Source organism: Eumetopias jubatus, unplaced genomic scaffold, assembly GCF_037043125.1.
Source record: "Eumetopias jubatus isolate StellerSeaLion01/CBP00866 unplaced genomic scaffold, mEumJub1_p1.0 scaffold_7, whole genome shotgun sequence".
Taxonomy (NCBI): Eukaryota; Metazoa; Chordata; class Mammalia; order Carnivora; family Otariidae; genus Eumetopias; species Eumetopias jubatus.
In genome coordinates this window covers 19,841,848-19,850,442 of record NW_028274813.1, presented here as the reverse complement: position 1 = coordinate 19,850,442, position 8,595 = coordinate 19,841,848, and positions in this window count along the sequence as shown.

Below are 8,595 nucleotides of genomic sequence, written 5' to 3'. Positions count from 1 at the left end.
GCTCCAAGTGGAAAAATAAAGGAGAAAATATTTGAGTCCTAAACAAGAGTTAAGTAGTACTTTTTCATTCATTCTTTAAATCATTATTTTACGGCAAAACCTCATTAAGGCAATGTTGTTTTATTCTATAAGCATGATTCAAAGAAAATTGTACTCCTTAGAGAACTAAATGTAATACTGTTAGCTAATAAATAGATGCAATAATCCAAACCACTTCTCCCTGTTCATCTTCCCCTCCCCCCTCCACCATCCCATGCCTTTGTCCTTCGAGTTTGGAATGAGTGTTTTAGTCTTAATACAAAGAAAATAAACAAATTTTAGTTTCAAAAAGTATGCTCTTTGTGAATATAAGTTACAAGATTTTCTGTTACTTGTTTTTCTCCTTTATCTTCAGGGAAATTCTCTCTCTCTCTCTCTCTCTCTCTCTAGTTCTCTCTAGATCTTACAATGTCATTAACATCTGTTTACATTGAAATTAAATAAAAGGCATCTGCAGAGATAAAGATACCCTGATATGTTTTCAAACTTTATGACTTTCCCCCTAGTATTTGATCTTCATAATGTGCACTTTCTGCTATGATCCAATTAATCTTAAACACGATACCAGGCGTGTAGACTGTTTGGTTTTAATTTACTAGGTTATAACTAGTGGTATTTTCTCCTTGGGTATTGCTCTGCACCCATAAATTATTTGGTAGCAATTATCTCTTAAAATGCATTCAAATGCTTTTTAGTTGCTTCTTGAATTCCAAGTAAGTCCTCAGTTAAGATGTTCTTAAAAACTTATCCTAATGTTCTTTTTGTTCCTTTCTCTAACAGAGAGATATATGGATGATTTTATTTTTTTGGCTTGCAGTACATGTAATTTGAGGAGTGTTAAAAGCTACTCTCACCAAAAATAACTCCGTCTATGTACAATTCCATACCTCATTCCTTTGCAAATTAAAAAAAAAATGGGTTTAAACTCCAAAACTCCCTAATAACATTTATAATTTATCAGGTAAGCTATGAAAATCAGAATTTAAATGAATCAAATGTTGAGGGTTGTTGGAAAACTAGTTAGGTACTGTAAATCTTTGATATGTGGGCTGCAGACATTACTTACATAAATGGATGAATCTACAAAGGAGTCAATGCGCTGAAATAGGAAGAACGAAAGGGAGTTTTATCATCAGACAATCTTGTCTTTGAATCTTTAATGTGTCTCTTACAAACCACATTACCATAGCTCCCCCCACTTTTCTCACCTTGACGTGCTTCCCCCAAATGGATGATATTCTTACCCTGAAGTGTTGTTGTGTAGATTAAAAGTAAAGCAATGATAATGATCATGCTACAAATTTTCTGGGTTTTTTACCTGCACTGTCTTATTTAATCCTCACAAACTATTAATGTGTACAAGAAATGAAATTACTGAGAGATTAAGTCGTTTGCCTCTAGTCTACACAGCTATTAAGAGATAGGGTTAGAAACAAATCCAAGTAATGTGGTCAGAGCCCATGTCTATAACTACTTTCATATATAATATATACTAAGTAAAGAGCAGCTTACAATTACTGAAAAAAAGCTGCTACCTATGTAAGTCATATGTTCAGATTTATAGTGGGAAGATTATTCAATGTAACCCTAACAGCCTGAAATACTGAAGTCAACTTAATCTCTTTTTTCCTGCACATTATAGCTGAATATACTAGAAAATTCTATCCTCAGGTCCCCATCCCCTGCAATTATTCTTAACCATGCAATATAACCCAACTAAACCTGTGTTAGAATGAATGCCTAAAGTGAGTCTTGTTCCAGCTTTTCTCTGTGCATTGGGCCTCAGCATTAGTTCCTAAACTAAACTTGCTTTTCTTAATTATCTAAATCAATTGTTTGAATGGTACCATAGCTACGCAATAACAGCACAACTTCACACTTAGTTTTAATTAGCTAAGCATAAATTAATTGGGATCTCAATCAAACAGATGGAATATTTATGGTATTGAACCCACACTGGTCCAAATGTTGAAGACCATCACACAAAGCAGTTTGTTCTCTTTTTTTTTTTTAACCTCTACTCTTGAAAATAAAAACATTTCTCTATGAAATGCCTAGCAGACATTGTTGATCTACTCTTATTTTAAATAGTGCGTGGATAATGGTACTTAAGCAAGCTTGCAGTAGGTATATACACACCTGTTCACTAGCTTGGTAATATAACAGCCTTATCATTCGAAGTAAATTCAGAGCTGTGAATTTTCAAATAGATAATGAGCCTTGGAATATTTCTGTAAATAATGTAACTGAAAAATGGCAAATGAAAAAATACTATAAAAGCTATCATTAGATGATGCAGAAAATGTCTAACATACAATATCCCGAGAAGCCCTACTGTATGGAACTCATTAAGTTTGGGAATCTACCAAGAACCAGGCTCTGGCCCTCATATTTGCAGTCTTAGCAATTTTATATTTTAGCACCCATGTTTATGTTATAGGGAAGAATTAAATTAACCAATATTGCAGGGATGATATGGTTATTTATTAATTTATAGCGAAAGATCATTCTTACAGGAAGCCAGGTAACTCCAGTGCAGGGGCTGGCAAACTTTTCTATAAAGGCTCAGATAGATAGTAAATATTTTGGACTTTGCAGGCTACATGATCTCTGTTGCAACTACTCAACTCTGCTTTTGCAGTAGGAAATGAATAATACATAAATCAATGAGTAGGGCTGTGTTTCAATAAAACTTTATTTATGAACACTGAAATTTAAATTTCATGTGCTTTCCATATTGTACAAAATAGAATCCTTTTGTTCTTGTTTCCAACCATTTAAAAAAGTAAAAATAATTCTTAGCTCATAGACTGCACAAAAAATTAGGCTGTCCTTATTAGTTCGCTGACCCTTGTTCTAATATAAAAATCAACCAATTCACCTATAGGTGAGGAGACCATGGAATTTACTGTTTAAATCTGCACACCAGAATAGAAAGATGCTCTTTAAATAATTACAATTATATATATTTTGAAATATGTTATTATTGTTTTACAGAAATGCTATTTTTATTATAGTAATACTGTTTTGTTACTGTTTATATAGTTATTACAAACTGTTTAATTGTAATGGTAGTCTTTAGAATAGTTTTACTAAAAAAAAGCTTACTTTCTATTACAAAATTACTTCCATAACAAACGAAAAGTTAACGAAGTAATAAATATCATCTTTATTTTGATTGGTTGACCAGTAAAATGTAACATATAAGGGTAGATATTCTTGGGGCTAGTCCTGATGTCAGGTCAGTTGCTTAGCCATGTGTGTCTCAAATAAAAGAGCAAGTGGGGCAGGAGGGGCATTATGAAGCCCTTCCCCCATGCCTTCCAGCCGAAGGAGGGAGCAATTCCTAAGTCCTTGTCCAAGAGCTCTTTCATCAGCAAACCATCTGCATGCTGGCCTTAAAAGGTCACTGTTAGTCACTTTGAATCTGGAAAGGATTGGAAAGGGAGAGATGGGTAATTATTATCTCCATTGTTAAAATTTAACCTCATATCAAATTAAGAACTCTATTCACTTCTCATGAGTCTCATACTTTCCTAGATGAGGCCAAGGGAAATGCTGGAAGCACAAAGTGGAGATCCACCAAACCCATTCCAGTGTATTTTATTGCCATCATTAAGAGTAACATATCATTACAAAATGAAATATATGAGATACATGCTAAATAAGGGGGAACATTAAGACAACATTTGCTTGGAACAAAACAAATCTGTTCCCCTTGTCCTAACATACCTTCTGACTTTTCATCTTATAACCTTCTTGAAGTCAGTACTCAAACAGGACTTTGAATGTAAGGCCTGCCCTGACTGCCTCATGTAAAATTGTGCCCCTGTCCCTATACACTATAGACACCTGTAATTCCTCATGCCCCTGTTCCATTCTAGTTTCTTTAATAGCAGTGCGTCCTTCCAACATACATAATTTACTTCTTTATTATGTTTTTTTTGTCTAGCTTTCCAAAATTGAATGTGAATTTCTCAAACTCAGGGACTTTTGATGTTTTGTTCCTTAATGTATTCAAAATATCTAGAATATGTCTGATTTATATAATAAGCCTTAATAAATATTTGGTTAACAACTAAACAATAATAATAATAATTGATGATATTTTTTGAGGAGAGGTTCATACCACTGTCTCAAGAACTTTTAATAAATTCACTTTTCAGTTCTTGTTATAACTCTTTCGAAGTGGAAACTCTTACTATCTTTAGTTTACCAATTAGGAAACCAAGATACAGAGAGGTTCAATAACTTGTCACATCGCTAGTAAGTAGCAGAGCAGGATTTAGACCTTGCAATCTGATTCCAGGGCATGTGTTCTCCACCTTATGACAGCATTTTAGTTAAAAAAAAATTTAGTTGACAATTTTTTTAATTAACAGGTTTAAAGGAAAAGTTATGAAAAAAAATTCAGAAAGAAAAACAAAAGAGACATAAAATATGAGCCGAAAATACGATATAAAAGATAAATCTAGGGTCTAATAACCAACTATAACATTTTTTAAAAGAACATCAAGGGGCATCTGGGTGGCTCAGTCAGTTGAGCATCCAAGTCTTGTTTTTGGCTGAGGGTTGTGAGATTGAGCCTTACATCAGGCTCCATGCTCAGCCCACCAGAGTTGGCCCAAGTTTGTCTCCCTCTGCTCCTCTCCCACTCACGTGCCCTCTCTCCCTCTCTCTCTAAAATGGATAAATAAATCTTTAAAAGAACATCAAAAAATCATAACAAAGAATACAAGGAAAGATATCATGGAATGAATTCTTAAGAGCAGAAGGACCTTTGGGGTGCCTCAGTGGCTCAGTTGGTTAAGTGTCTGCCTTCGGCTCAGGTCGTGATCCCAGGGTCCTGGGATTGAGCCCTGCATCAGACTCTGCTCAGCGGGGAGCCTGCTTCTCCATCTCCCTCTGCCTGCCACTTTGCCTACTTGTGCTCTCTCTCTGTCAAATAAGTAAATAAAACTTAAAAAAAAAAAAAAGAGCAAAGGAACTTTATCTTCAGGTAGAAACAGATTTTTGAATTTCCAACAAAATGAATGAAAAGATTCCATACTTAAACATATCACTGAACTATTTCAGAACCCAGCTAATCAAATGAAAAGATGAGATAAGCTTTTGAGAAAAGAAATATGTCTAAAGGCACAGGAGTCCACTTAGCTTCAGACTTAGCAATTGAGAGTTGCTCCATTGTTTTATTTTATTTATTTATTTATTTATTTATTTATTTATTTATTTATTTATTTATTTTATTATGTTATGTTAGTCACCATACATTACATCATTAGTTTTTGATGTAGTGTTCCATGATTCATTGTTTGTGTGTAACACCCAGTGCTCCAAGCAGAATGTGCCCTCTTTAATACCCATCACCAGGCTAACCCATCCCCCCACCCCCTCCCCTCTAGAACCCTCAGTTTGTTTCTCAGAGTCCATAGTCTCTCATGGTTTGTCTCCTCCTCCGATTTCCCCCCCTTCACTTTTCCCTTCCTGCTATCTTCTTCTTCTTCTTTTTTTTTTCTTTTAACATACAATGTATTATTTGTTTCAGAGGTAGAGGTCTGTGATTCAACAATCTTAACAATTCATGGCACTCACCATTGTTTTAAACACCTAAAGTTTGAGGAAAATGTATTTTCCATTTGGAATATGGCATCAAGCAAAATTGTAAACCCCAGTGTGACACAATAAAGACATTTTCAGAATCATAAGTACTCAGTGTATTTACTTCTCATATAAATCATTAAAAGAAGTTAATTATACACTTTAGGCAAAAGAAGGTTTAGTTGGGACAGAGAAAGATTGGATTAGGAAAACAGTGGATCCAACGTAGGATAGGAAATAAGGGAAGGCCTCAAGTATCTGTTTAGGATAGGGCTAAGAGACACTGGCAGGAATGAAAGCGGAAGGAATAAAAATTAAGGAGCTAAAGATATGCTATTTAAGAGTAAAGCAAGACAATTAGGATCTGAGAAGTGGAGACATGGAAGAAATCCATAGATGAAAGAAAATGTAATCATCAGTGATGAATATTTACATAGTTAAGTTATGATCACTTCTCGGCCTTTTGGCCAAGATCAGATGTATATAGTAAGTTAGGTTTATTGATTTCAAAATTAATTATAGTCACAGAAGGGCCTGTAAATGTTACCAGCTTTGAAAATATAAAAGAAAAAATACAGATGACATAATTTTGAAGATGGAAGGTGTCAGAGAGTGGTGGGGAGCTTGGAAACAAGGATAAGAGTTGCTCATAGCCCCCATTTTTCAAATGGAGAATAAAGAAATACTGTCTTTAATTATTGAAGGAAGAAATAAAGATGTATTTTTAAACTTTTATTTAAAAATATGATTATAAAAGGTGTAAAGGAAAGGTGTCTATTTGAGGGGAAATGAAGTGGGAACAGAAAAAAGTACACTAAACTTCATCTAGTGTAGCAATAGGTCAAGGGTTAATATTCTAAAATTGTCAAATTATTCAGTAATGGCTTAAGAATATCATTTAGTAATATACTGGTGACAACCATGTGAAGAAAGAGTTAATGATAGAGTTTTCCTGGGATTGGGGATTAGTAGCGAAGGAAACTCCTTTTCTCCCCTGTTTGATACTTTTCAAAATAGTAGAAAATATTAAAACATTTTAATAAGAAGAAAAAGATGTTAGGTAAGGGAATCAAAACAAAGGAAGTTAGTCAAGTCATATGTTTAATGGTGTCAGCATTGTGTTTATCTCTCTGTCACTACTGGGACAATTACCTTTAGGGTCACATGGCCTGTTGTTCATCCCTTCCTTCACTCACGACTGCTCACTTGCCTCCTTGAGTTCCTTGAGCTCAACTGGCTTAGTCTCACCCCAGATCCTTTCTACACAATGTACCTTCAGTCTGGATGTTCTTCCTCCAGATATTTTCAGAGCTCACTCACCTTCTTCAGACCTTATGCAAATTTCCCATTGCCAATGAACACCTCCCTGATTAGGATAAAACTGATTCTTCCTGCAAATTACCCATTCTTTTCCCTGCTTGATTTTCCTCCACAGTGTTCATCACTATCTGACATGTTATATACATGTTATGTGCACTTTATTTGTTTGACTACCTCCATCAGAGGGAAAATATCATGAAAACAGAAAATGCTGCCCAGTGTGTTCACTACTGTATCTCTAACATCTTGAGTGGTAGGTCACATAGTAAATGCATAACAAATATTTATTGAATGAATAAAATTCCAGATGCCTTTGTTAAGGGGGCAGGATTACTAGTAGTCACTTGGCAAGCACTCCTGTCTATTGGCCAGTTTCTGAAGGACCATTGCCACTGTTTGCCATTTTGCTTTCATGGACAACCAAGCCCAAATTCTTTCCTTATTGCTATCATCACTTACCAAGTATTTTATATAGTTTCTAATCATTTTTCACATATTTTATCAAATAATCCCAGCAGTTCTGGAAAATGGATATTATAGTACCATTTTACAGATGAAAATCTTAGACAATGAGGTTATAAGTAACTTACTTAAAGCCACTTGCCTAGTAAGTGACAGAATCGATATATTCAGTCAAACCAACTTTATAGGCCTAGGGGACATTTAAAATTTTTCAAATGACTTTTCATCAAGAGTATATCAATTAAAAGTTTATTTTTGTTGTTTTGTTTTTTAAAGATTTTATTTATTTACTTGACAGAGAGATAGAGAGCACAGCAGGGGGAGCGGCCAGCGGAGGGAGAAGCAGACTCTCCACTGAGCAGGGAGCCCAATGCGGGGCTCGATCCCAGGACCCTGGGATCATGACCTGAGCTGAAGGCAGATGCTTAACCAACTGAGCCACACAGGTGTCCCTCAATTAAGTGTTTTTATATGCAAATTTCAGCAAACTCAACTCCAACTGGCTTAAATAAAGAAGCTACATATTGTCCCACATGATTAAAAAAGTATGGTAAAACTCCAGATAGGGGTTTATTCCTGAAGTTTATGATATAAGATTATATCTATACTTCTCTACAATTCCTTTAGTTCTGTCTTCTTCTCTATGTTTGCTTTTTCTTAGGGTCAAAGAATGAGCACCACCAAATCCTTAGCTTGTTTCTTCTTTACAGATATTTTCCCCTTTACCACTCTACTAAATTTCAGGTTTTCCCTCTGATTCAAATGCTTGAGAACCAATATTCTGATTGACTGAAAAAATTAAGACTCTCCTATCAATGGGTTTATGGAAGATGGGCTTATTCATTCAAATTACCCAGTGGTGGCATGTGGGATGCACATCATGTAGGCAACCACAATGTCCAATATTGAGTAGTTTTTTCCCAAATTTTCTGTTTCATTTTAAAATCTTACCTGGAGGGGTGCCTGGGTGGCTCAGTCATTAAGCGTCTGCCTTTGGCTCAGGTAATGATCCCGGGATCCTGGGATCGAGTCCCACATCGGGCTCCCTGCTCTGTGGGGAGCCTGCTTCTCCCTCTCCCACTCCCCCTGCTTGTGTTCCCTCTCTTGCTGTGTCTCTCTCTGTCAAATAAGTAAATAAAGTCTTTAAAAAAAATAAAATAACATCTTACCTGGAGG